Raw genomic sequence first — 22779 nt, forward strand, 5'->3', positions numbered from 1 at the left:
GCATTGGAGTTAATTCATTTAGCGTTTATTGACGTAATTAAGTAACTTGTGACTAGATACGAGCGAATTGGTGGTGAAATCAAGGGGTAAAGCTATAGTTGAATCGTGAATTGTGTTCGTGGCATCAAGGTAAGCGTTTGGTCTAACCTTAGCTTGAGGGATTAGGAGTGTGTCTTATTTGCTACATGTTAATTGTGGAGTACGATATATAGGCATGGTGACGAGTATCTATATGTTGGTGTCAAGCATGCCCGTGAGTCTTGTATTATAATTGTTATGACTCTGTTGTGGTTTATTGCGCTTCATATGTTATTATCACCATTGTTCCCTTGCCAGGATGTTTGTTTGATATTAATGATCCCTTGCCGGGATGTTTGCTTGATATTATTATTCCCTTGCCGGGATGTTGTTGAAATATCATTGTTTACTTGCCGGAAAGTTGTTATATTGCTCTTGTTCCCTTGTCGGGATTCCTTGTGGTTATAGTTGGCTCGTAATTGGGAGCGGGTGGTACGCCAACCACAAGATATAATGTAATTGGGAGCGGGTGGTACGCCTATCACAAGATATAATGAAATGAGAGCGGGTGGTACGCCTACCACAAAATATAATAAAATAAGAGTGGGTGGTACGCCTACCACAAGATATAATGAAATGGGAGCAGGTGGTACGCCTACCACGAGATAAATGAAATGGGAGCGGGTGACACGCCTGCCATGAGATAAATGAAATGCGAGCGGGTGCCACGCCTGCCACGAGATACAAAAATGGGATCGGGTTGCACGCCTGTAACAACATATGAAAAGAAAGTGAAATCTGCCTTTGTTTTCCTTATTCTTGTTAGTGGTTGGATTTTGATTCCTTTATAGTTCTCTTGATATTCTGTGTTACCTGTTTTCCCCGAAGCATGTTTCCCCTTCCCATCTTTATTTCTTTATTCTGCTTTACTTTCTGTTGTATCTTATATAACTGCTCAGGTTTATTTGGTAGTCTGATCCTAGCCTCGTCACTACTTCGTCGAGGTTAGGCTAGACACTTACCAGCACATGGGGTCGGTTGTACTGATGCCACACTCTGCACTATGTGCAGATCCCGGAGCAGCTTTTGGACCATAGTGTGGAGGCTACCTTCAGTCCACTTTGAGATCCAAGGTAGACCTGCAGGCATCCGCAGGCCCTGACGTCTCCTCTATTCCTATTTCCTGTTTCATTTTCCTTTTATTCAGAAACAGTGTATTGTCATTTTTCTCAGACTTTGTATGTAGTAATCTTTTAGACCGTTTTGACACTGTAACACCAGGCTTTGGGTGCTTTAGGTTTCAAGAGTTGTAATAGATGTAGATTTCAGATATTTAATTGTTATCTTCCGCTTAATTATTTAAAGTTTCACATTTTTCATGTTATCGCCTTATATTTGTTTTAATTGTTATCTTTCAAATGAAGTAATTGGATCAAAGGTTTGGCTTGCCTAGCTTACATTAGTAGGCGCTACCACGACTTCCGAAGGTAGAAAATCCGGGTCGTGACATGTGATTGTTTGGGTTAGTTCGAATGGTTTTGATATTTGGCAGTAGAATAATCTTGCCTCGACTGTGTTTGGATGAATTTAACTGCTACGATAAGTCGTTCCATGCTTTGTTCTTCTATAAAATAGAGCAAAAAGAGAGAAATTCTTCCCTCCTTCCTAATCACAAGGAACGGAAAAAATAAACAATTAATGTAAAAGCATCTTTTCTCATTCCTGATTCCCATTTTCGGCAACTCTGTTAATTTACATTCCTCTTAATCATTTTCTCCTTTATGCTTTTAAATTAGCTGAATTCATTTTCGCATTTCGTTGAAGAAATTCAAATTTTGTGTGAAAATATGGGAACGGAGGTTTTGCGGCCACAGGATATCTCAATTAAATTTATTATCATGATTATGTACACGCTCGCATGACATAATTATAATTCCCAAAATAAATAAAGGTACACGTTCGCACGACCTTGGCCAAACAATCTTATTAATAATAAATATTATTAGTTGTGTACATGTACTTGTGACATTCCTTTGGCACACCAAACAAAACTAGCACACAGCGTGACTTCTTTCGAGATAATTCCATAATCACGAATAATCAAGCAATTAAAAGTGGTAGAAGGTAAAATGCACATAGGTTCTTCAACATGTAATAATCAATTAATTAAGCCAGGTATGATTAAAAGAGACCGTGCTAAAATTACAGAACTCGGGAGTGTCTTCTCCCGGGTAAATATAATTTCTTACCCGGACTTCTAGTTTTTGCGAACTTTAAAAACAGAGTCAAATTTCCTCGATTTAGGATTTAAAATAAACCGATGACTTAGGACACCATAAATTATTCCAAGTGGCTACTCTGAATTGAATAAAATAATCTCATTTCGATTAATGTCACTTTAATTGGAAAAACTCCCTATCCTCTCGGGAAAAAGGAGGTGTGACAGCTCTGGCGACTCTGCCAGGGATGAGAACCCAGAATCTCTGGTTCAGGGTTCAGAATTCGAGCTTGTAATGTAATACGTATACTTGGATTTATTATTTGTTGATATTACTGTGTTTGTAGGCCTAATGTGCTAATTGCCGCTCATTTACCGCTTTGATATCATTTGAAATGTGTTAAACTATCTTCTTACGTCTCCCTTCTGAATCTTCTAAAAATATTTGTGCACACGGGTGCGTGACCCACTTTTCTGTTAGAAGTCATACCAAAAGAACAAGGTTGGATCAACAACTAGGCCAAGTAGACTCTCGTGCTCCCAGTACATTGGCTCCACCTCGACTCGAGTTGTCCGCTTGGGTAAGCCAGGTTTAAAACACTCCCCCAAGATTTAAACCTAGAGTAACATAGCCACATGCCAGATCCCTAGTAGGTACTTTTGTTTCATCACGTGCATTTGACTTAGGGGACTCAACAAAGGGGTTGGGTCCGTCTAGGACAGGCGTACCTGAAACTAAAAAAAGATCATCCCGATTCATCTTATGTGGAACTTGTACATTTGTTTGATCTGTTTTTTTTGTTGACTGGCTTTTAGAATATGGAAAGAAAATTGAAAAAAAGACAAGAGAAAGAAAATAACAGAGTGAAATTCACTTGGTTCTCATAAAATCCTTGTATTCAAAAATCTAAATGTGTAATTTTACTCAAAATGTGTTGAAAGAGATTTTTAAATATTCACTACTTCTGGCCGAACTACGCAGGTTTGATTCTTACTGGATGTGAGATAAGTAGGTAATAATTTTCAAAAAAATCAAAAATATTTTCCTTTTCATCCTTCTTTAGAAAGTCTTTCTTTTAGACCCCAATTTTTAAAAATACAAAAATATTTTCTTTTAATTTCTTCTCAAAATCCAAAAATATTTTCATTCTTCTTTCGAAAATTGAAAAGAAAATTTAAGATTCAAAAATATTTTCTTTTTTCTTTGGAAGTATTTCTTTCATAAATTCAAAATAAAAGTCCAAAAATTCAACAATATTTCCTTTCTTCTTTAAAAGTTTTTCTTTCGAAATTCCAAAAAAGAAATGATTCAAAAAAATATATTTTCTTTCTTCTTTAGAAGTCTTTATTTTCAAAAATTCTTTAAAAAAAATAATAAACAAATCGAAATCCAAAAATATTTTCTTTCTTCTTTATAAGTCTTTCTTTCAGAAATTAGATAAAAATTTAAAATCCAAAAAAAAGAGTAAGTTTATTTACTTTATTTCTAATCATCCTGAACTACGCAAGATCTGATTCATGTTCCCACATGATACGTAGGCAACCCATATTAGGTTCGATCGACCATTTAAAAAAAAACTAAAAAAACTGATGATGATAATAATAAGGATCTATTGAGTCCATTCTAACATGTCTTTTGTTTTGAATTGTGAAGAAAGTTTGAGGTGGTCTGTTTGTGGTAAGCTAACAACACAAGATCCAAGGGAAAAATGACATCTACATCGAAGCTGTTACGAGTGAGTAAGAGGCTCAGGGTCAGAGGGTTCAACAAGAATCTGCTGTGGTTGAGGAAAATAGAATACTGAAATAGCAAATGACTAAAATATGTCAAGCATGCGCCAATGGCCAAGGACCGCCCTTTTCTATTCATGGTTTCCCAGTGTTCACATCCATCTCGACTACTACCACTCCCGTCTCATTGTCTGATCAAACCTATCCATCTGGGTTTAGTCTTTATCCAACCTGTACGACTGCAGCCGGAACTTCTGTTGCGTTCTCCCAAAGTGTGCCATTGACAACCAATCAGACAACCACTACTGTTATGCCTGTCTTCACCATCCTACAACAGACAGTGGTACAAAAGAAAAGTCATGAGTTACAATTTGCTACCTAGCAAGAACAATACCACTCTCTTGAGTACCACTCATACCTATTTGATCTTCTTGCAAATATTGAAAAACCTACCCGAAAGATGGCACAGGAAGAAATGACCCAAAGAGTGAACAACTTAGAACAAAAGTTGAAAAACATGCAAGAGCTGGCAGGTCAGAAGAGTATTGCCTTCAAGGATCTATGTATGTTCCCGATGTTGATTTTCCACATGGTTTCAAGACTCCCAAATTTGAAACGTATGATGGACATGGAGACCCCATAGCTCACCTGAAAAGGTATTGCAATCAACTAAGAGGTGAAGGAGGAAAAGAATTACTGATGGCTTATTTTGGGGAAAGCCTTATGGGAGTAGCCTCCAAATGGTTTATGGATCAAGACACATCTTGCTAGCATTTCTGGGATGACATGGCCTGGGCATTTGTCAAACAGTTCCAATATAACATCGACATCGCCCCAGACTGCAATTCCCTTTCAAACCTGAAGAAGAAGCCAACTGAAAGTTTCAGGGAATATATCATTAAATGGAGAGAGCAAGCAACTAGAGTTAAGCCATCCATGGATGACCACGAGTTAATCATTGTCTTCTTTCAGGCTCAAGAGCCAGATTATTTTTAAAACATGATGTCCGTAGTAGGCAAATCCTTCTCGGAAGCAATCAAAATGGGGGAAATGGTTGAAAATGGCCTTAAGATGGGCAAAATTATAAGTCAAGCAGTTCTCAAAGCCACAATTCAGGCTATCCATATTGAATCAGATAATTTTAGTAATACGAATGAGAAGGGTGAAGAAACCATGATGATATCAAGGTCGAGAAGAGGTCCTAAGAGAACATCTCGAAGGTATGATCAACCTCGTTTGATTTCCGATGATTCCCCTGAGCACTACTATCCACCTCAGAACCCATAATACTCTATTGCTCCACCTCAGTATGTTGTCAAGCCACCAAAATATCCTAGAAGGCGCGCACGAGCATCATAAAATCTCCACCAGCCTACACAAAATTTTCAAGTGCCCTATAACCCATATCCAAACTAGGGGTATAAAGGGGAAAAAAGGTTGAAAGATAATTTAACACCAATAGGAGAGTCCTATGCAAGCTTGTTTGAGAAATTAAAGCATTATGACATGATTGTACCTATTCCTCCAAATAATGTGGGCCCATGTGAATGAAACTTTGACCCTTCTAAAAGGTGAGAATACCATTCCAATGCCCTGGGGCACAATGTTGAAAGCTGTCGGGATTTGAAAAGAGAAATAGAAAGGATGATCTAGGTAAAACTAATTGTGATCCAAGACAATGACACCCAAAATATCATGCAAAATCCTTTTCCTGCATATGATGATTCACACTTTGTAGGGATGATACGTGATGACATGGAGTATGAGAATCCTATCGGGAACTTGTTGACTGAAGTTAATGATATTGAAATTGGAGAAGGCCTTGGTGATTCTGATGAGCAATTTGTGGCTAAATGTCAAACTTAGCAATTGAAAAGTCATTCCCTCCTCACTAGGAAGGAATCTTGGTAGTTTGTTGTCACGACCCAAACCTCGAACCCGGTCGTGATGGCGCCTCTCGTGAAGACAAGGCCAGCCAGTCCAACACAGTACACTTCTTTAAGCAGTTAATTATCATTAAAAGGTTTAAAGCATGATTTAATAGCAATAATTTGCGGAAATATAGATAACAATAGAAGAAACCATCCCGACACAGCCCAAACCGGGGTGTCATAAGTCATGAGCAACTAAGGATCCCGATACGAGTCTACTACATACAATATCTGGTACAACTGTTTGAAGGACATAAAAGTAATAAAATAAAAGAGACGCGGGGGCTGCGGACGCCAATAGCTACCTCTCCGAAACACTGCCTGGACTGGAGGAAATCAGCACTCAGGAGCGGGACCTGCTACGCCTGAATCTGCACACAGGGGTGCAGGGAGTAAAGTGAGTACTCCAACTCAGTGAGTAATAAACATAAATAATGGCTGAAAGCAAGAAATCACGTAAAAACACAAATCAATCTATACCGAAGCAGTAAAATCATTAAACAGTAAATCAATGAAATATCAAGTAAATTTTTACTTTTTCAACCAGTAAAACAAGTAATTCGGCAGGTAATTATCAAATAGAAATCCGCCTCTCGGGCAACAACTCAGAACAGTACCAGCCCCTCGGGCTCACTCTCAAAATAATATCAGCCCCTCGGGCTCACTCTCAAATCAGTATCAGCCCCTCGGGCTCACTCTCAGAACATAATGGGTACCCGCGCTCACTGGAGGTGTGCAAACTCCGGAGGGGCCCCTTACGGCCCAAGCGCAATATCAAGCCATCTCGTGGAATCATCTCTCAGCTCTCGGCCTTACATCACTCAAGCCACCTCGTGGCATGTAAATGTATCTCAAGCTCTCGGCCGCACTCAGTCAGAAAATCATCGCAAGCCCCTCAGGCATCTGTAAAACAGTAGTTCTCAGCCCAAAAGATTGTTTAGAAATATCATTTATGTCTCAAAACTGAGTAAAATTGGCTGAGTTGTAAAACAGTGGAAAAACAACAGGACTGAATTCAAGTAATAAATCAATATAGTGAGGAAATAGAGATAAAAATTCCCGGAGGGTTCAAATAGTTGGCACGAAGCCCAAATATGGCAATCAACCCAAACCATGATGATAACAAACAAGTTTCAGTCAAATACGCGGTAAAATCATCAATCGGGATGGACCAAGTCACAATCCCCAATAGTAAACGACTCTACGCTCATCATCAAGCGCGTGTCTCACCTCAATATAGCACTACGATGTGCAATTCGGGGTTTCAAACCCATATCATTTACAATCATTACTCATCTCAAAACAGCTATAACTCTAGCTTGCGATGCCTTTGCCCCTCGAATCGATCCTAAATCAGAACGAATACGTCACAATATGCTAAGGGAACAAAGCCCAAGCAAAAATAATCGAAAAATATCAAAAATCCCAAAATTAGCAAAACCCGAGCCCCCGGCCCACTTCCCGAAACTCAGAAATTTTCACATCGTTAGATTCCTTATCACCCCACGAGTTTATACATATCAAAAGTTCTCCAATCCGACCCCAAATGGTCCTCCAAATCCCAATTCAAAAGCTCAAAATCCCAAGCCCTAGTTTTTCCATTTTTAGCTTAAGTTTCATGATTCTCTAGGTGGATTTCACAATAGATTCGAGTTTTTGGTCCGAAATCCTTTCCTCCAAACGTTTCTCCTTGAATCCCTCTTCGATTTCCTTCAAAAAGCTCTCAAAAAGACCAACTATGGAGTAAATGAGCTTAAAAATCGCGGATGAAATGAATTAAAACATTTTGCCCAGGGGTTTTCGCATCTGCGACCACAAAGCCTGCTTCTATGGTACCGCTTTTGCGGTCATTTCTCCGTATCTGCGGAATTCACTTAACGAGCCAAAACCGCATCTGCGATACACTGCCGCATCTGCTACTCTGCAGGTGCGGTCCTTATTCCGCATCTGCGGTTCCTGACCTCTCTCCTCAAATTTGCATATACGGAAAATCCTTCGCACCTACGATGCCGCACCTGCAGTCCCCAAACCGCAAGTGCGAAAACACCAGAAGTAACAGAAATTCTGCAATCACTCAAGCCCAAAAATCTTCCCGTTAACCATTTGAAATCACCCCGATGCCCTCGGGACCTCAATCAAAATCACAAACATAACCCAATACCTTATTCAAACTTGTTCCCATCATCAAAACACCTCAAACAACATCAAATTACCCGAAACACATCGGATTCAAGCCTAATTTTTGAGAAATCATCCGAAATACGCTTTCGATCAAAAACCCAACCAAACCACATCCGAATGAACTAAAATTTTGCACACACATCCCAAATGACATAACGAAGCTACTACAACTCTCAGAATTCCATTCCGACCCCTATATCAAAATCTCGCCTATCAACCGAAAATCGTCAAAATATCAACTTCGCCAATTCAAGCCAAATTCTACTCCGGACCTCCAAAACCCATTCCGATCACACTCCTAAGTTATAAATCTCCTGCCAAAGCTAACCGAACCATCGAAACTCATATCCTAGCCCTCTAACACATAAGTCAACATCCGATTGACTTTTCCAACTTAAACCTTCTTAAAAGAGACTAAGTGTCTCATTTCTTTCCAAATCCACTCCGAACACCAATTAATCCACTCGATCACATAAAACACAGATAACGGAGCATAAAAAAGCAGAAATAGGGGAAACAGAGCGGTAACTCATGAGACGAATGGCCGGGTCATCACATCTTCCCCAACTTAAACAAACGTTCGTCCTCGAATGAGTCAAGAAACATACCTGAAGTCTCGAATAGGTGAGGATATCTGCTCCGTATATCCCGCTCGGTCTCCCAGGTAGCCTCCTCCACGAGCCGACCTTTCCACTGCACTTTCACTGAATCTATATCCTTTGACCTCAACTTCTGAACCTGATGACCCAAAATAGCTACTAGCTCCACATCATAGGTCAAATCATCATCCAACTGAACCGTGCTGAAGTCCAAAACATGGGATGGATCCCCAATATACTTTCGGAGCATAAAAATATGAAATACCGGATGCACACTCGACAAGCTGGGTGGTAAAGCAAGCTCATAAGCCACCTCCCCAATCCTTCGAAGCAACTCAAAAGGCCCAATGAACCGAGGACTCAATTTGCCTTTCTTCCCAAATCTCATAACACCCTTCATGGGTGAAACCTTCAACAAAACCTTCTCGCCAACCATATAGGACACATCTCGAACCTTCCGGTCCGCATAACTCTCGACTGCTCTGTATGAAGCCTCTCCTGAGTCACCTTCACCTTCTCTAAGGCATCCTGAACCAAATCTGTCCCCAATAGCTTAGCCTCGTTGGGCTCGAACCAACCAACTGGAGATCTATACCGCCTCCCATACAAAGCCTTATATGGAGCCATCTGAATACTCGACTGGTAGCTGTTGTTGTAGGGAAACTCTGCAAGCGGTAGAAACTCATCCCATGAACCTCTAAAATTAATGACACAAGCACGCAACATGTCCTCCAATATCTGAATAGTACGCTCAGATTGCCCGTCCGTCTGAGGATGAAAAGCTGTACTCAACTCCACCTGAGTACCCAACTCTCTATGCACGGTTCTCCAAAACTGCGATGTAAACTGAGTACCCCGATCTGAAATGATAGAAACTGGAACACCATGCAGCCAAACAATCTCCCGAATGTATAACTCTGCTAACTACTCAGAAGAATAAGCAGTACACACAGGAATGAAGTGCGCGGACTTGGTCAGCCGATCCACAATCACCCAAATGGCATCGAACTTCTTCAAAGTCCGTGGAAGTCCAACAACGAAGTCCATAGTGATCCTCTCCCATTTCCACTCAGGAATAACCATCTGCTGAAGCAAGCCACTTGGTCCCTGATGCTCATATTTCACCTGCTGACAATTGAGACACCAAGCTACAAACCCTACAATATCTTTCTTTATTCTTCTCCACCAATAGTGCTGCCTCAAATCTTGATACATCTTCACGGCACCCAGATGAATGGAATACCACGAGCTATGGGCCTCCTCCAGAATCAACTCTCTAAGCCCATCCACATTGGGCACACAAATTCGGCCCTGCATCCTCAACACCCCATCATCACCAATGGTCACATCTCTAGCATCATCATGCTGAACTCTATCCTTAAGGACAAGCAAATGCGGATCATCATACTGGCGCTCTCTGATGCGATCATACAAGGAAGACCGAGAAACTACACACGCCAACACCCGACTGGGCTCCGAAATATCCAACCTCACGAACCGATTGGCCAAGGCCTGAAAATTAACTACAAGAGGTCTCTCCCCAACTGGAATATATGCCAAACTCCCCATGCTCACTGCCTTTCGGCTCAAAGAATCGGCCACCACATTGGTCTTTCCCGGATGGTACAATATAGTGATATCATAATCCTTAAGCAGCTCCAACCATCTCCGCTGCCTCAAATTAAGATCCTTTTTCTTGAACAAATGCTGAAGACTGCGCTGATTGGTGAATACCTCACAAGATACGCCATACAAATAATGCCTCCAAATCTTCAATGCATGAACTATGGAAGCCAACTCCAAATCATAAACAAGGTAGTTCTTCTCATGGGGCTTCAACTGACGAGAAGTATAAGCAATAACTCTACCCTCCTGCATCAATACACAACCAATCCCAACTCTCGAAGCATCACAATACACGGTATATGAACCTGAAACTGATGGAAAAACCAACACTGGAGTTGTGGTCAAAACTGTCTTAAGCTTCTGAAAGCTCTCCTTACACTTGTCCGACCATACAAATGAAACACCCTTCTGAGTCAACTTGGTCAAGGGAGATGCGATAGATGAGAATACCTAAACAAACCGGTGATAATAGCCTGCCAACCCAAGAAAGTTATGAATCTCTGTGGCTGAGGACGGTCTAGGCCAACTCTGAACTGCCTCAATCTTCTTTGGATCAACCTGAATACCCTTGCTGGACACCACGTGCCCCAAAAAAGCCACTGAACTGAGCCAAAACTCACACTAGGAGAACTTTACATAAAGCTTCTCCTCTCTCAATCTCTACAACACAACTCTCAAATGCTCCGCGTGCTCCTCCTGGCTACGAGAGTACACTAGAATATCATCAATGAAGACTGTAACGAATGAATCAAGATAAGGCCAAAACATACTATTCATCAAATGCATGAACACTGCTGGGGCATTGGTTAGCCCGAAAGACATCACAAGGACCTCATAATGACCATATCTGGTCGTGAAAGCAGTCTTAAGAATATTTGAATCCCTGATCTTCAACTGGTGATAGCCCGAACGAAGATCAATCTTGGAGAACACTCTCGGTCCCTGAAGCTGGTCAAACAAATTATCAATTCGAGGCAAAGAATACTTGTTTTTAATTGTTACCTTGTTCAATTGCCTATGATCAATGAACATTCTCATGGTGCCATCCTTCTTCTTCACAAACAGGACTGGCGCACCCCAAGGTGACACACTAGGCCGAATGAACCCCTTATCTAGGAGTTCTTGAAGCTGTTCTTTCAATTCCTTCAACTCCGCTGGTGCCATACGATACGACAGAATAGAAATGGGTTGAGTGCCCGGCACAAAGTTAATACCAAAATAAATATCCCTGACCGATGGCATGCCCGACAGGTCTGCAGGAAACACATCAGAAAAATCCCTCACAACTGGAACAGAATCAATACTGGGAGTCTCAGCTCCAACATCTCTCACAAATGCTAGATATTAAAGACAACCCTTCCCAACCATACGTTGGGCCTTCAAGAAAGAGACCACTCTACTAGGAACAAAATCAGTCACACCACGCCACTCGATCCGCGGCACACCCGGCATAGCCAAAGTGACTGTCTTAGCATGACAGTCTAGAATAGCACGACACCGAGATAACCAATCCATGCCCAGAATGAAATCAAAATCCACTATGCTCAATAGCAATAGATCCACTCGGGTCTTCAAACCCCCAATATTCACCACACATGACCGGTACACACGGTCTACAACAACAGTATCGCCCGACAGGGTAGATACATGAACAGGTAAAGCAAGAAACTCATGGGGCATACCCAAATAACGAGCAAAGTATGAGGACACATAAGAAAATGTGGAACCCGGATCAAATAATACAGAGGCATCTTTGTGGCAGACTGAAACAATACCTGTAATGACAGCATCTGAAGTAATGACGTTAGGTCTTCCTAGGAGTGCATAGAAACAGGCATGACTGACCCCTAATCGACCTCCCCCTCTTGGGTGACCCCTGGCTGCCTGACCTCCACCCCTAGCTGTCTGGGCGAGATGAACTCTAAGTTGGGAGGGCGCTGAGTGAAGACTGGACCTACTGAGACCAATGATAACCACGACCTGAAGATGCCCCGCGACACTCTGGACGGGCTGACTAAGCAGGCCTGAAAGAACGACCTCTACCATGCTGGAATTGGCCCCTCAAAGGAGCACCACCATAATTGCCTGATCCTCGAGTCCTTTTGGCCTCCCTCTCTTCTCGCTCCTAACGGCAAACAGGCTCAATCTCACGAGCGATATCAACCACCTCCTCGAACGTAGCACCCAACACCCTCTCTCTGGTCATAAGAATACGTAGATGATAGTTAAGGCCATTAACAAATATCCTAATCCTCTCACGATCTATCGGAACCATCCAAACGGCATGACGAGCCAACTCAGAAAACCTCGACTCATACTGTGACACGGTCATATCCCCCCGCCTCAACCACTCAAACTGTCTATGCAGCTCCTCTCTGTGAGACTTGCGGCACATACTTCTCCAGGAAGAGAACGGAGAACTCCTTCCAAGTGAGGGACACTGCTCCTACAGGCCTACACCTCTCATATGCCTCCCACCAAGTAAAAGTAGCCCTAGAAAACTGAAAGACGGTAAATGCCACACCACTAGACTCAAGAATCCCTACTGTAAGGAGCATCTGCTGGCACTTATCTAGAAAACCCTGGGCATCCTCGCCCTCAGTACCACTGAATGATGGAGGCTAGAGTCTACCAAACCTCTCAAGACACGATGCTCATCATCCGGCATAACTGGTACCATGAACTCCTGAGCTGGTGCAACCGTCTAGGCTGGAGGTATCCCTGGCATCTGAAGTCCCTGCACTACCTGCTCAGGTGTGCGAGCAGTGGGGGTATGATTGCCTCCCCCAACCTGTGAAGTAGCTGCTGCTGTAGTGGCTGAAACTGCTTGAGCCAGGCAAGTGCAAACTAATAAGATCTGTGCCAATACCTCCTGAAGACCCGGAATCACGATGGGCACAGCTGGTGCTGCTGGAGCATCCATAGCTGGAGCCTGATCCAGATCTAGGGCAGCTGGTGGATCTACAAGTGCTGCCCTCGCTGATCTGCCTCTGCCACAACCACGACTGCATCCACGGCCTCTGGTGGTCTCAACTAGTGGCACTGGTGGTCGTCCACCTCGTCCTGTAGCTCGCGTCCTCACCATCTGTGAGAGAATAGAATAACAGAAGTTTAGTACTCGGAATAACAAGTTCGTACGACATGGATTTCCAGAATGTAAAGTTTTTCCTAAAGGTTATGCAGCCTCTCGAGGATAAATACAAACGTCTCCGTACCGATCTGCGAGACTCTGATGAGCAATTTGTGGCTAAATGTCAAACTTAGCAATTGAAAAGTCATTCCCTCCTCACTAGGAAGGAATCTTGGTAGTTTGTTTTGATGTTTTTTCTATTATATAGGTTATTTCAAGGTTGTGATCCAGATTTTATATATTTTATTGAGTCAAACCCTTCTATCTCTCTATCTTGTCTGTGTGAGTCTTGTTTGTTATTCTGTTGCTATTTTCATTATCTGGGTTATTTTAGGATTGTAACTCGGATTTTAGGTTGTTTGTCTTGTTGTCCAACCTTTCCATCCTTTACTCAATGAAATATAGTTTGTCCTTTTGTGTCATTCCGTGCTTAATTCTTTTCTTGCTAGTTCTAGTGACATGACATGCATGCGGAATTTTTGCCAGATCCTAGAAAACTAATTTAGTATTGAATTGGATAATTGAGAAAAAAGATGAATAAAGAGTCGAAACACTTTGGAATTAAGCTCGATTCAAATTCATGTGGAACTAGAATTGTCATACCCATGGAGGTTAATGATCTTTACCTTTAAATCATTGCGAAGGTCAGGTTTGAGGAAGAATCAATTGAAGTTTGTTGGGAAGTTTGAAATTAATGGATGGAAAGTGTCTTTCAACCACGACATACCAAGAAGACAGACATGTTCATCAGTGTTGTGATCGCGAAAGTATAAAATATTTGGCGTTCTGGAGGCTTAGAAGCCATTTTTCTGCTATCCAAACACTTTTTACCCTTCATTACCTTTTTTTGAGCCTGTGTTATTTTCTTTAACCACCCTCTTTTGGAATCAAGTTTCGAGTTAAAAGTCCAAAAAAATGAAAAAAATGATGAATAGAAAAGTCCATGCCCCAAGGTAACAAATTGGGGAAACTCTTAGAAAGTTCAAATGAAGAAAACAAGAAGAAAAAGAAAAGAACTATCAGGACCCAAAATCTGTTAAAGGTCGTAATGGCGCTGGACACCGCTGTCAAGCAAGCCAACATTAAATAGTTAATTAAATTCTCTTTTTATAATTTTTTGAAATCATAAAATTTCCTTCAATTTAACTAGTAATAGATGAACCTTACAGAGTAAATAATAATGTTTTCCAATTTTAATACTGAATATCCCATAATCATCCCAAAACCCGGTATCACAAGTGCACGAGCATTTACTAGAAAGTAAAATAAAATACAATATCCGTCTGGAATACAAATTTGGACAGGAAAGAAAATGTGAATACTCTGAAGGAGACTCTATTGGCTGCGGACCGTAACATGGAATACAATGCACCTAAATCCCCGCATCAACCACGCTGCTGCACCCTCAAGGCCACTGAACACACATGTGCCTGTACAATAAAATATACAGCAAGTGTAGTATGAGTACAAAGACAACGCGTACCTAGTAAGTATCCAGTCTAACCTCGAAGAAGCGGTGACGAGAGGTCGACACCGACACTTACTAGTAGTCCAATAATATGATAATATAAAATTCTAATTAAGCATGATATACAACAATACGGCTCAGAACAAGAAATAACTGAACAAGTCTTCACCATATTTAAGAAACTAAATCACTTCCTTCCTTTAAAACATATAATCACACAAACAATGAATTTATACCAATTATAAAAGGAACTTACAGTTCTATTATTACACATGAATTCCACTGAGGACGTTCAGCCCGATCCAACATAAATATAAACTGTGCATTGTCGAGGGTCGAACGACGCGAACCATAGATGTATCTATTTACCTCGCTCGTGAATTACACATGCGCGGTCAAACATAAATTCAAGGAATTCCCCCGCTAGCGGATCATACGTGTGACGCGATTACACATAGATTTCTTAAGTTATTATAGTATTCTTTAATTCTTTTCAAAATACGAAGTTCAAATGAAAACTTTTAAGTTCCTAATTTTTCTTCAATTTCAACTCCTTTCAAAAAATTTAATAAGCTAACTCAATCTCGCTTCTTCTCAAGGCAAACAATAAACATAAATCAACAACAATATCAACAAGGCATGATGTAAGCCTAAAACTACCCGGATATAGGCATAGCTAGTGGCTACGTATGGACTCTCGTCACCTCGTGCGTACGTAGTCCCTCACAAATAGAAGCACATAATAATTTAGTTCACCTATGGGGTTAATTCCCTCTTACAAGGTTAGAAAGGAGACTTACCTCGCTCCGAAGTTCCATAACCGGCTCCCAAGCCCTTCCGATGACTCAAACCGATGCCCAACGCTCCAAAACTAGTCAATAATTATGCAAACCCATTAATATATACTCAAATGCTTATTATAATCATATTTATAACAATTTCTAACCCCGATCGAAAAGTCGATAAAAATCACCCTCGGGACCGCATGGCCGGATTCCGAAAATTTTCGAAGATAAACTTTACCCATAACCTCATGAACTCAAATATATAATTTATTCTCAATTCCATGCTCAAACTCGTGGCTAAAATCCAACAATATCAATTTATAGGTTTTTCTTCAAATCTCAAAATTTTTACAAATTTTGGTAGGTTACAAGTACCTTGGGCATAAGTACTTTACTTTGTGTTTTGATGATCTAACAAACTTACCATCCAGAACCAGATAAGGAACCTGTTGCACATTTATAAGACCTTGAGATCACAAAGTTCCAAGTTGGGATCCAACCCTTGGGAAAGCAAGGAGACTTGCATGAGCTGACCATAGAAGAGTTGGTTGGAAATCTGAAGACATACGAGATGAAGAGGAAGATAGACAGTGAAAGAGGAGAACCAAAGAAAGAAAAGAATCTGGTACTCAAAGCTGATAGTAATGACTCAAGTGAGGAAAAACGGAAGAAACAACTGAGATAACAGGTCCCTACCAGTTCCCGAAGAGACTGTATAAAGTCAACTCTCCAGCTAGAAAGTTGCTGCGTGCACACGCTACTGCACAGGAACAACGCAACAGTCAAATTTCTGTGGAAGGCTCTTTACCTACCTTGCTTACATCATTGTAAGTAATGTCACACATACATAAACACAATCAAGGAAGGTAAAACACCTTACTTCATGAGAGAACCAGATGAAGGACCTAAAGCATGCCTGATACAATCATTCAAGTTGATCGACTCAAGATAATCTGGGTAGTGTGCCTTCAGAATCAAAGGAACCAGATTAGGGACCTGATACCTTGGTGTTCCCCTGATAGAAGAATAAGTCAATAGTACAACTGGAAAGCAACTATACAAAGTGACTGACTATAACTGTACACTCAACAGTTCTGCAGACAGTGCAGCAGTCACTTCCCATTGAGAAAGGGCATGTACTAACCAAGATTGGACATCACTATTGTGAATTGACATCACTAAGGTGATGTCTTTTGTAATATAAACTTGGTGCAAGACACAAGGCCTCCCTCTCCAAGACTTGCAAAATCAGAAACGGAAATACTCTCTCAAGTGCAAGAACAACCTCTCTCAAGAATAAAGCTGCTTTAACCTCAAGGACCTGATCCAAGATCGAAGATATCTTAAGTCCTTAGGCTGTTGAGTCTTTGTTATTTGTTCTTCATTGTAACTCCTATCTAGCTTTCTTAGAAGCTGTTTTTAGGAAACCCAAAATCACAAACCCTCTAAGTTTGTGTCTCGGCTAGAGTTAGTCAAGTTGTAAAGTCTTTGTAACTAGAGAGTTACAAAGTGGCATGTAATAGTGTTATTACAATTTAGAGTGAAAATCCTTTGTTACTGTAGAGTGACAAAGTGGCTTGTGGTGAGAGCATCACAAATTAGTTAAAATCCTTTATAACTAGGGAGTCATAAAGTGGCTTATGGTAAGAGTACCACAAGTTAGTTGACGTCTTTTTAATAGGGTTATTGCAAAGTGGCTTGTAATAGGGTTTACAAGTTAGTAAAGTTTAAAGCCTACAAGTGTAGGTCATAGTTTTTGTCCCCCTGAGTTGGGATTTTTTCACGTAAAAATCCTCTGTGTTCTTTACTTACTACCGCGCTACTGCGAGAACAATTAGAGAACCTTATTCCCTATACTGGTTGATTTTACAGTCTGTTGCTTACAATGAGAACCTATAGAGAATCTAGTTCTCTATATAGTGGGAACTTATCATGTGTATCATTTACATACTTTTTCAGTAGTTAGCACTGTACCAAATTGATATAGGACCAGATCGCTATATAGTTCGGCTCATCAGTATCTTCAGTGGAACCTCATAGAGAACCCGATTCTCTATACAGTCTGGCGGATGCATAGTTTCTAATAATTGGTATCAGAGTAGGTTATTTCTAAAAGGTTAACACCTAGAAAGGATCTACATGGCTACTCCACCAAACCTTGAGGAAAGTCAATCAACCTATAGACCACAAAGATTCCAGGAGATAGTTCACAAAAATGGTGGGATCCCAAAGAAAGGAAGTTCTAGTAGGAATTCTAAAGGAAATGATTGCTGTCATAAGTGTGGAAAGCTTGGACACTTCATCAAAGACTGCCCATTTCTGAAACAAGAGCATCACAAACACAACTCCGACAAAGTAAAAAGGAACCTGGTTCCTAACAAACGATTCAGCCAAAAAATAGAGTTGACAATGTTGTGAAGAAAGCTCTTGTTGCATGGGGAGACTCCTCCAGTGAACCAGAAGAAGAACCAGATTCAGAAAGCAACTCCATGATGGTAGTGCAAAATGAAGCAAAGTAATTTGATTCATTATTTGCATTGATGGCTCAGTCCGATAAGGATGAAGAGGACGACAATGATGAGGTAACTTTTAGGGATGTTCAGAGAAATCTGAAGTCTTACTCTTCGAAAAAATTGATGTCATTAGCAAATAATCTAATTGATAATTTTATAGTTTTGTTAATGATAAAGATGACCTAATCATAGAGCTAGGAGATGCTGAACAATCTAGAGAAGATTTGATGGTAGTGGTTGATGACTTGAAGGAAACCATAGAGACCCTTAACAAAGAAAAGAATACTCTAGTAGAGAAAATTGCAGCTACTGAGCAAGAAAGGGATGATATGGTAGTTTCCATTGTAGATTTAAGGAAACAAGTGGAAGAAGTAACTAGAGAACACAACTTGTTGAAAAAACAAACAAAAAATGGATAGACAACACTGAGGGAGAGGAAGTGGTTAGAAAGGCTCAACTTGAGCTTGAGAGTGAGCTTAAGAAAATTAAAACAAGTCTTGTTGTTGAGCTTGAAAAGAATAGACAACTTCAGGAGGATTTAAAAAGGGTTAAAAATGATCTTGATAAGTCACTAAAATGTACCCGGTCCTCTGATGTGATAACATCTATATACATGAGTAATGGTGGAAACAGGCAAGGCATCGGGTTCCCAAAGGCTAAAACCTCCTATAATCACCATAGGAAGTATGTAACTGTGGCTAATAATAGGTTGTACACTTACTGTGGTCAAACTGGTAATTACAAAGACTCTTGTAAAGTTAAAATTCAGTCCTTAATGAAAAACAGAGTTTTTGTTGAAAAAAGGCGTACTGAGGAGGAACCTGGTTCCTTGAAAAAAAATTATGTGATGCCTGTATGGGCAAAAAGAAGTTTGATCCGCCCGTTCTATCATTATAAAGGACCCAAGCTGGCTTGGGTTCCTAAGTCTAATCATTGACTTAAGTGTGCAGGGAACTATGAAAGGGAGCAATCAATAGTGGCACATGGATAGCGACTACTCGAAGCTCATAACTGGAAGAACAAATGTTTTCCTTTCACTAAAGGCCCTGCAAAAAGGGAGTGTATCCACTGAAAATAGCAAGAAAGGATACATTCTTGGAGTTGGAAGGATCGGGAAGTCTCTTCCCCACTCTAGTGAAAAATGTGTACTTTGTGAAGGGGATCTTAGTTGTCTGAGTGCTGTTAATGTTAATGCTGAGCTATGGAACAGAAGGCTGGGTCATGCAAGTTTCACACTGCTGTTGTGGATGCTGTACATGGAACTCCAGGTGCTGAGGAATTCAAACCAGATCAAAGACAAGAAACTCACTTGCCTTCTCAGCCTTTCTCTCTCAAATAGAGCCTAAAGAACATCAAGAAAGAATCGAAAGATGCTGACTGGATTACAACTGTGCAAGAAGAGTTGCGTCAACTTGAGAGGAACAGTATGTGGAACCTGGTTCCATGACTTGCTGAAAGAAATACTATGGAAGCCAGGTTCCCCGTGCTTAGTATGAAAGAAATCAGGAAATAACCTACTCATTGTGCATATCTATGTTGATGGAATCATCTTTGAAGCAACAGTTGACTCCCAATGTGAAGAATGTGCATAACTCAGGGGAAGTAAGTTATAAATGAGTACGATGGGGGAACCAAATTTCTTTTTAGATGTACAAGTGAAGCAAGAAGCTGCTGAAGAGATTTGACACGGAGACATTAAAATCATTGACACTCCCATTGCCACAGCTACTTGTCTAGACTGGATGAACCTGGTTCCCCTATAAATCAGACCATGTATAGAGGTATCATAAGGTCACTTCTGTAGCAGACCAAATATTATTTTTAGTGTGGGTCTGTGTGCTGAGTTTCAATCCAATCCAAAGAAATCTCATCTGAAAGCTGCCAAGAGAATCCTAAGATATCTCAAAGGGATGCAGGACCTGGTTCTCTACTATCCCTCAGTTGATAACTATGACTTGATTGGTTATGCTGACGCTGATTATGCAGGCTATCTGGTGGATAGAAATTGCACATCTAGAGCGGCACATCTTCTGGGGTAATGCTTGATCTCATGGGGTACAAAGAAACAAATTATGTGGCTCTTCCTACTGCTGAAGCTGAATACATGGTTGTTGCTTCTTGTTGGGCTCGAATAGTACAGTTCAAGCAACATCTTGAAGACATTTGTGTATTTACAGCTTGAACCCGGTTCAACAAAAAAAGGACCAAGCACATTGATGTCGGACACCATTTTCTCAAGGACAATGTTGAAAAGGTTCTAATTTGTATAAAGCTCTAGAAGAAAAAGGATCAGGTAGCAGACATCTTTACCAAGGCGCTGAGTAGGGAACATTTTGAAAGAAATTGTCTGGAGTTGGGGATGATCAAGCTCAACTATGGACCTGGTCTCTCGATGATTGGCTATGTTAAGAAGGAAAGGTACGATGCTAAAAAGTATTTTTCGGTGACATCTAAATCAAATCTATATTGTTACAGGTATACACATATGGCAGTCTCAGGACAAAAATAAGTAAGAATTACATTGCACTTCTAGGAGTCTTTGCTCAAAATTTTTAAAAACAGTCACGAAACCTGGTTCCTGTGACTCAGGTTAGTAGTCTCTTCAATACTTATATGACTTTTTAAGTTGCTGAAGTGTCATGTCATCAATTTGTTTCTGCCTTTATCCTGCCTCTCCTTACTTTTGAAGTCCAAAATGTTAAACCTTTTCTAAACTAACCCGTTTCCCCAAAAAGGCACTTCTCTATCTTACACCCAAATAAAACCGGTTCTTTTCTTCAAATCCAAAAATCAACCTTGTCTCAGAATAATCCTTTTTTCCAATTATGCCAGAACTGATGTAAGCCCAACTCTCTCACTTTCCAAAAACCTAACTCCATCAGAATCAAAACCCCAAGAATTCTTTGGTTTTGACTGTAGTTTAACCAAAGGGGAACAGTGCAGATCTAACATTCTAGAGTGTGAGGCTGAAGTTGTTGCTGGATTTGTGGAAGCCTTGAAAGATGGAAAAATTGGTAAATGTGAGGACTGAATAAGGGACCTGATCTCTCAAGTCCTTCTCATGAAGTTAATTTTAATGATGATCTTTTTCTCCTTAGGTTCTATGTATAAGCGAACTTTTAATCTGTAAAAAGGATTGACGAAAAGTAGGCTGATTGATGGTGAAATGGTGTGATCTGCTGATGTGATTGTGGAAGAGAGAATGAAATTAAATCTTCTTCTATGAGAAGGAATTAAAAAAACAAAAGGGGGGGGGGGGTTGGCTGAGAAAGATGCAGTAGATGATAAGGGTAAATAGATTTAGAAGAAGAAGAGAGAGACATGGATGCTCAGGGATAGAAATGGTAATGTAAGTAAGGAACCTAGTTCTTCACGGAAGCAAAGGTTTGGAGGGAGAAGACTTTGAAGTCTCAATAAGTGTTGTAAGGCAGAGTGTTGACTCTGATATTGCTGAAAAAATGGAGGAACTTCATTGGGACTTGGAGGAACAAAGATGTGAGTCTATTTTTGGAACTCAATTTATGGTTCAACCTACTCAGGCAGGTGGAGGAACTGAGGGAGCAGATGATCATTGATCAAAGGAGAGTAAATTAATGCATGAACAAGCTTATCAAAGCCTTAGCCCATTACTTTTCCTCCTGCCCAGTGATCCATGTCTTTCACTCCTTCCAAATTCCCTTGAATTCTTATCCTTTTCTGATCCCTATATTTGATGACATTGGTACTTCTGTTGTTTAAATTATCATATTATGTATTTATTGAAGCTATTGTTCTTTAATTATCATTACTTCACTATGGGCAATCAATCTATGATGTGCACTGACATTCACTTGTTGTTCTTGTTATTGTTTATGCTGTGTTGCCCAAGTGGCCTAAGTTAATGTTGTTGAACTTTTTTTTGGTAGTACTTATTCTGTTATTCTTTTTGATGATGCCAAAATGGGGAAGATATATAGGTGTCAACATGCATGAAAGATGGATCTGCTTCGCAGGGGAACGTTGCTGATAATGCAGAGAAACAGATGAGGAATCTGGTTCTCTGGTTCTCAAGAGATAGCTCTGCTTCGCAAGGGGAACGTTGCTGATAAAATGTTGATTATAGGTCTGATCCACAGGAATCATGTGAGGAATCTAGTTCTCAAGAGGAATATTAATTTTGGGTTTGTCATCATCAAAAAAGGGGAAATTGATAAGTTGTAGAACTTTGAGTTTTGATGATTTGCCAAACAGTCTTGAGGAACCAGTTGTGATTTACTCCTTAGGTTTGGTTTTCATGGAGAATATGGCTGATTCGTAGGGGGAACCATATGGAGATCTGGTTCTCATGGGGAATATCAATTCTAAGTTTGTCGTCATCAAAAAGGGGGAAATTGATAGGTTACAAGTACCTTGGGCACAAGTACTTTACTTTGTGTTTTGATGATCTAACAAACTTACCATCCAGAAGCAGATAAGGAACCTGTTGCACATTTACAAGACCTTGAGATCACAAAGTTCCAAGTTGGGATCCAGCCCTTGGGAAAGCAAGGAGACTTGCAGGAGCTGACCATAGAAGAGCTGGTTGGAAATCTGAAAACCT

Source organism: Nicotiana tabacum, chromosome 10 (assembly GCF_000715075.1).
Source record: "Nicotiana tabacum cultivar K326 chromosome 10, ASM71507v2, whole genome shotgun sequence".
In the NCBI taxonomy this organism is placed as follows: Eukaryota; Viridiplantae; Streptophyta; class Magnoliopsida; order Solanales; family Solanaceae; genus Nicotiana; species Nicotiana tabacum.